This window comes from Penaeus vannamei, chromosome 29 (assembly GCF_042767895.1).
Source record: "Penaeus vannamei isolate JL-2024 chromosome 29, ASM4276789v1, whole genome shotgun sequence".
Classification (NCBI taxonomy): Eukaryota; Metazoa; Arthropoda; class Malacostraca; order Decapoda; family Penaeidae; genus Penaeus; species Penaeus vannamei.
The window spans coordinates 17,322,246-17,329,745 of record NC_091577.1 but is presented as its reverse complement, the minus strand read 5'-3'; the positions used below and the strand labels follow the sequence as shown (position 1 = coordinate 17,329,745).

The 7,500-nt window shown below is 51.0% G+C and overlaps 1 long non-coding RNA gene across 1 annotated transcript in view; it reads right to left on the bottom strand.

Moving 5' to 3' along the window:
* Positions 1 to 7,500, bottom strand: part of LOC138867262 (uncharacterized) — a 173,709-nt gene that overhangs the window by 34,450 nt on the left and 131,759 nt on the right. The window lies entirely within an intron of this gene.

The window sequence follows — 7,500 nt, the reverse complement described above, 5'->3', positions numbered from 1 at the left end:
TAAATAAATAAACAAATAAACATTCTAAAATACAATACTACTACTACCACCAATCATACACACGACAACAAACACGTGACCACATAAACATGAATGCTGACAAACAACATAGCTTCATATTCCTCACATACTCGCTGCATACCACATTATACCGGCAATGTGGCCAAAGACACAATACTTTATCTTTATCATTATTGTCATTATCGCAATCAATATCGCAAGTCATTATCTTTGTCTGTCATTTAAAAAATTACCTGTCATTCTTCTCATACATATCTTTGCTCCTACATTCCTTTGCTCCTACATTTTCCTATTTCTCACAATTCCTCAGACATTTTCCCATTGCTCCTCACAATTCCTCATATATTTCCCTTTTCTCCTCGCTCTTCCTCATACATTCCTACCTCTTCCTTATATATTTCTTCCCTCATACATTCCTCCCTCTCCCTTACACACTCCTCTCTCTTCATCACACAATCCGCATACCTTATACATCCTTCCCTCCTCCTCATACACATCCTAAGCCTCATACATCCTTCCCTCTCCCTCATACACATCCTCATACCTCACACAACCTTCCCTCTTCCTCATACACTTCCCCAAGCCTCATACCATTCTCCCCTCATACATTCCACGCCCTTCCTCATTCTTCGCTTCCTCTTTCTCTCTCGTCTTATCTTTCGGCCAACTTTCACGGTTCTACCCCTAGCCCCCCGCCCCCGCCCCCTTTTCTTTCGTTATTTCTTCTCTTTCTTTCTCTCTCCTTTCTCTTTTCCAGACACGTTCGACGATTTTCTTCGGCGCATCATTCTTATTTCGGTCGTTCTCTCTCTCTCTCTCTCTCTCTCTCTCTCTCTCTCTCTCTCTCTCTCTCTCTCTCTCTCTCTCTCTCTCTCTCTCTCTCTCTCTCTCTCTCTCTTGTTTTCTTTTTTCTCTCTCTCTCTCTCTTTCTTTCTCTCTCTCTCTTTCTTTCTCTCTCTCTCTTTTTCTCTCTCTCTCTCTCTCTCTCTCTTTCATTCTCTCTCTCTCTTTCATTCTCTCTCTCTCTTTCTTTCTCTCTCTCTCTCTATCTCCCTTTCTCTGCGAATTCCTCGTTGTAATTCTCGTTCTATCCGGCTCTTTCTCGTTTTCATTTGCATTCTCCGTGTCTCTTTCTTTCTTTCTTTTTCTTTTTTTTTCTTTTTTTTCTCCCTCGCTCTCCTCTCTCTCAATTAGTTTTCATTAATACTACTCCTCCCCTCCTACTCTCCCTCCCCTCCCTCTCCCTCTCCCTCTTCCTCTCCCACTCTCCTTCTCACCCCCTCCCACTCCTCCAACAATCCCTCTCACTCCCTCTCCCTCCCACTCTCCCACTCCCTCTCACTCCTCCCACTCCAGCTCTCCCTCTCCCTCCCACTCCCTCTCACTCCTTCTCCCACTCCTCCCACTCCCTCTCACTCCTTCTCCCTCTCCTCCCACTCCTCCCACTCCCTCTTCCTCCTATTTCGAATTCTCATTTCATTTCGGAAATTTCGCTCATTTTCTCGCACACTTTATGGTTCCGCATTCCCTTCTGCATTTTTTTCCTTTTTCCCTTCCTCCTCCCTTCCTCTTCCCCTTCTTCCCCTCTCCCTTTCCCGTGCTCCATTTTTCTTTGCTCTCCCTCTCTCTCTCTCTCTCTCTCTCTCTCTCTCTCTCTCTCTCTCTCTCTCTCTCTCTCTCTCTCTCTCTCTCTCTCTCTCTCTCTCTCTCTTTACGTGTGTACCCTTTCCCCTGTCCCCCGTCTTCCCTCTTTTCCTCTCTATTCTCTCTATCCTCTCTCTCTCTCTCTCTCTCTCTCTCTCTCTCTCTCTCTCTCTCTCTCTCTCTCTCTCTCTCTCTCTCTCTCTCTCTCTCTCTCTCTCATTTTCTTCTTCATCTATTTTCTTCTTCTTCACCCCCAACCTTCCCAATCCTCACCCATACCCCCGGCCCATCCCTCAACCCCCAAATTTTCCCCATCCCGCCTCACACTAACCCCCATCCCTCCTTTCTTCCCCATATCTCCCTCCCCTATCAAGCCTTCTCCCTCATCTACTCTAACCCATTCCTCCCACCCACCTTCCCTCCCTCCCTCCCCCTCTCCCAACCTTCTTCTCCCTCCCTCCCTCCCCTTCTCCCACCCTTCCTCTATCCCACCTACCTACCCTCCCTCTCCCTTCCTCCCACCCCATACCTTCCCTCCCACCCTTCCTACCCCAAGAGTTATGGTCCAGTCGGCAGGACGATGGAAGGGGGAGGAGGAGGGTAAGCAGGAGGAGGGCAGGAGAGGGAAGGAGCAGGGAGAGGGGAGAGGGGAGGGAGGGCAGGAGGAGGGCAGGAGAGAGGAGGAGGAGGAGGGACAGGAGAGGGGAGAGGGAAGAGGGAAGAAGAGGGGAGAGGGGAGAAGAACAGGAGGAGGGGATGGAGGGAGGAGGGCAGGAGGAAGGTAGAAGAGGGGAGAGGGGAGGGAGGAGAGGGGAGGGGGCCCGTACATACATATTCATCGCCAGCGGGAACAACACATGTCACTTCGATTAGGCGACTATAAATTATCAATTATCATATTCAATCAGCTAATTATGAGTTGGAGTTAATTAGGTTTCCGCCGCGCCGTGAGGGAGGGAGGGAGGGAGGGAGGGAGGGAGGGAGGGAGGGAGGGAGGGAGGTGGAGGGAAAGGGTTTAGAGAGGGAGGGAGGGAGGTGGAGGGAAAGAGGGAGGAGTAAGGGTGGGAGAGAAGGGGTGGAGGGAGTAAGGGAGGGAGGGAGGGGCAAGTTGTAAGGAGGGAGGCAAAGGAAGGTGTATAGGAGGGAGGGAGGGAGGGAGGGAGGGAGGGAGGGAGGGAGGGTGGGAGGGAAGGTGTATAGGAGGGAGGGAGGGAGGGAGGGTGGGAATCAGAATGGGTTGGAGGACGCAAGGAAGGGTCGGAAAGGTGTAAGGAATGGGATGGGAAGGGGGGGTGTAGGTGATGAGAGGGGGGTGGGGGCTAGGTGGGCGGAGGTGTGAAAGGAAGTGTGGCAGAGTGTAAAGGAGTAAGGGACGAGGGTGAGAGAGAGGGAAAGGGCGAGGGGGAGGGGGAGGGGGAAAGGAGGAGGGGGAGGGAGGAGGGGGAGGGGGAGAAGGAGAGGGAGAGGGAGAGGGAGAGGGAGAGGGAGACGGAGAGGGAGAGGGAGAGGGAGAGGGAGAGGAGAGGGAGAGGGAGAGGAGAGAGAGAGAGAGAGAGAGAGAGAGAGAGAGAGAGAGAGAGAGAGAGAGAGAGAGAGAGAGAGAGAGAGAGAGAGAGAGAGAGAGAGAGAGAGAGAGAGAGAGAGAGAGACGGAAAGAAGACGCTAGAAAGAAAAAGATGGAGGAAGAAGTAGAGACGGAGGAAGAAGAGGAAGAGAAGCCAGAGGAGGAGAAGGAGGAGGGGGAGGAGGAGAAGGAGGAGGGGGAGGAGGGGGAAGAAGAGGATGAAGAGATAGAGGAGGAGGAGAAGGAGGAGGAAGAGAAAGAAGAGATAGAGGAGGAGGAGGATAAGAAGATGAGGCAGGTAGGAGGAGGAGGAGGAGGAAGAGGAGGAGAAGAAAGAGATGATGACGAATCAAAAAAGAAAGACGAGGAAAAGAAGAAGTGTATGAAAAAGAAGATGAAGGAAAAGAAGAAGAAACACGAAGAAAACGAGGCAGAAGTAGAAGAAGGAAATAAAAGTGAACAAAATGAAAGGAAATTACAGAGTGATGAACATAAATTACAAGAAAGAGAATAAAAAAATATATATACATAAGCGTAATAATATGAAATGTAAATAAGTTTTAAAGAACGAAAAGAAAAGAAAAAGAAAAGGAAAAAAAAATGATGTCATAAATAACCAATGCAAGCGCCGTAAAAAAAAAGCAAAAACAAAAACAAAACAAAAAAAAATCAAAACAAAAAACAAAAGATAAAAAAACAACGGAAAGGAAAATAAAAACAAAAATAAAATGATTCAAACCACACATGCTGGATTTTTTTTTTTTTTTTTTTCATAACCGACATTAAAATATAGTCACGTGCCTTAGGGAGATGGGGGGGGAGGGGGGAAGGAGAGGGCGAGAGTGGGAGAGGGGGAGGTGGGAGAGCGAGAGTGGGTGAGGGGAGGAAGAGAGGAGAAGAGAGGGAGGAGTGGGAGGGGGAGAGGAAGAGAGGGGAAGAGGGGGAGGAGTGGGAGTGGGGAGAGGAAGAGAGGAGAAGAGGGAGAGGAGTGGGAGGGGGGAGAGAGAGGGGAAGAGGGGGAGGAGTGGGAGTGGGGAGAGGAAGAGAGGAGAAGAGGGAGAGGAGTGGGAGGGGAGGAAGAGAGGGGAAGAGGGAGAGGAGTGGGAGGGGAGGATGAGAGGGGAAGAGGGGGAGGAGTGGGAGGGGAAGAGGTAGAGAGTGGGCCGGGGAGGGGGGTGGGCGGGAGGGTTTGGGGAGGGGAGCAGCAACAGGGAGACCGAAGCAGAGAGGAAGAAGAGAGGAAGAGGAGGAAGAGGAGGAGGAGGAAGGAGTAAGAGGAAGAAGAAGAGGAGGAAAAAGAAGAAGAGGAATAACAGTAATAAGAGGAGGAGGAAGAAGTAGAAGAAGAGGAGGAGGAGGGGCAGAAGATAACGAAGAAAAAGAAGAAGAGGAAGAAGAAAAAAAAGAAAGAGGAGAAGCAAAACGAGGAAAAGGAGTAGGAATGAGAAAAAAAATATTCATAAAAAAAAAATCATAAGAATAAAAAAACGACGAGAAAGAAAACCAAGAAAGAACGAAAAGACGAATAAGAAGAAGAAGGAGAAGAAGAGAGAGAAAGACGAAGCCGACATTAAGGAAAAGGAAAAAAAGGAGGACGAGAGAGCACGAGAGAAGCCACGTGGAGGAGCTGCTCCGGGGGCGGCCTCCTCACCCCCACCCCCCCATTCCCCGCCATCCATCTCCACTCTCCCCCCTCTTCTTCTCTTTCTTCTTCTTCTTCTTATTATTATTATTATTATTATTATTATTATTATTATTATTATGTTTCTTCTTCTTCTTCTTCTTTTATATCCCTTTTCTCATTTTCTTTTCTACTGCTACTACTATGACTCCTCCTCCTCCACCTTTTCCATCTCCTCTTCCACCACCACCACCACCACCACCACCACCACCACCACCACCACCACCACCACCACCACCACCACCTCCACCTCCACCTCCACCTCCACCTCCACCTCCACCTCCACCTCCACCTCCACCTCCACCTCCACCTCCACCTCCACCTCCACCACCACCACCAACACCACCACCACCTCCTTCCTCACCACCACCGCCTCCTCCTTCCTCACCGCCTCCTTCTCCTTCCTCACCGCTTCCTTCTCCTTCCTCACTGCCTCCTCCTCCTTCCTCACTGCCTCCTCATTCTCATTCTCCTTCTCCTTCTCCTCCTCCTCCTCCTCCATCAGGACAGCCATGACCCCAAGCGCTCCTCCTCAACAGGGGACGTGGGAGGGCTACTAAGGAGGGAGGAGGGGGGCAGGAAGAAGGAGGGAGGGAGGAAGGGGTAGGGAGGAAGGAGGGAGGGAGAAAGGGGTAGGGAGGAGGAGGGAGGCAGAAGAGGAGGGGGAGGAGGAGGAGGAATGGTATCGGGGAGGAGTAGGAGGAGGAGAGGGTGAGGTAAGAAGGGACAGCGAGGCGAGGCGGGGAGAGGAGAGGGGAAGGGAGGGAGGCGGGGAGAGGAGAGGGGAAGGGAGGGAGGCGGGGAGAGGATAGCGGGAGGGAAGAGGAGAGGGATAGCGAGGCGAGGCGAGGGAGGAGGGGAGAGGAGAGGGAGGAGGAGGGGGGGGGGAGTACACGGAGGTAGATGAAGCAGGGAGGAAGAGAAGCCGGCAAAAATTGCAAAGGAGAGGATAGCTGCCGAAGGGGGAGAGGGGGAGAGGGGGAAGAGGGGGAGAGGGGGAGAGCGAAGGGGAGAGGGGGAGAGGGGCAGAGCGAAGAGAGAGAGGAATATGTAGTGGAGGTAAAGGAGAAAAGGAGAAAGGGAGAAATGAGAGAAAGAAACTCAGGAAAAGAGGAAGAGGAAGAGAAAGAGGGAGGGGAGGAGGAGGAAGAGGAAGCAAATAAGAAAGAGAAGGAGAAGGGGGAAGCAAAATTAGGAAGAGAAGGAGGAATAGGAGGAGAATGAGGAAAAACTATCAAGAATACTATGAAGGAGAAGAATAAGAGGAGGAAAGAAATCGAAAATAAATAAGGAGGAGAGAAAGACCGAGGAAGATTAGATGGAAGGCGAGGCAGAGAAAGTTAGAAGAAACTTGGAAGAAGAAAGAAAATGAAGGAAAATTCGGAAGAGGGAAAGGGGAAATTATAGGAATTATCAGCGAAAAAAAGGAAGAGGTCAAAAACGAGGAAGAAAGAGGAAGGGGTGGAGAACGCGAAACAAAATGAATAGAGGACGAAGGAATGAGCAAAATAAAAATGGCAGGGATGATGAAAATCTAAATTAAGAGACTAGGAAAAAGGTAAAAAAAAAATATAAAGACGACGAGAAGAACAAGAAGAAGACGAGAAATAAAGACAATAATGATGATAATAATAAGAAGAATCATAATAATAAGAAAAAAGACATAAACGGAGAAAGAAAAAAAAAAACGAAGACACAGAACAAGAACACCAGACAAGGCAGAAGGAGACGAGAACAAGAACAAGAACAAGAACAAGAACAACAAGTATAAGACGTAGAACAAAAAAAAACGAGAAAAAAACGAAAGAAATAAAAAAAAAGGACGAGAACGAAAAGGAAAACGAGACGGAGGAGGAGGAGGAGGAGGAGGAGAACGAGCAGGAGGTGGAGGAGGAGGAAAAGGGGGAGGAGGAGGAGGAGGAGGAGGAGCAAGAGGGTAACAGCTGACGAGTCATTCAACCCTCTATGCTTGCAAGCAACGGTACAGGGTGGAGGTGCGGGCGTCGGGGCGCAAGTAGATATTCTGGTGCGGAGGGGGGAGGGGGAGGGCGGGGAGAGGAGGGGGAGAGGGAGGAGGGCGGGGAGAGGGAGGAGAGCGGAGGGAGGGAGGGCGAGGAGAGGGCGGGGAGAGGAGGGGGAAGAGGGGAGGAGGGAGGAAAGGGTGAGGAGAGGGCGGGGAGAGAGGAGGGAGGGGAAGGGCGGGGAGAGGGAGGAGAGAGGGGAGGAGGGAGGAAAGGGTAGAGGGAGGAGAGAGGGAGGAGAGAGGGAGGAGAGAGGGGAGGAGGGAGGAAAGGGTAGAGGGAGGAGAGAGGGAGGGAGGGGAGAGGGCAAGGAGAGGTGGGGAGGAGAGATAGGGCAAAGGAGAGGAGGACTAGGGAAAGGAAGGGGAGAAGGAGGGGAGAGAGGAGAGAAGGGAGAGGAGGGAGGGGAGAGGGAGAGGAGGGAGGGGAGAGGGAGAGGAGGGAGGGGGGAGGGAGAGGAGGGGGAAGGAGAGGGAGAGGAGGGAGGGGAGATAGGGTACGGAGGGGAGAGCGAAGAAAGAAGGGAAGAGGGTAAGCGAGAAGAGCGCCAAGCGGGAGAGGGTAAGGAA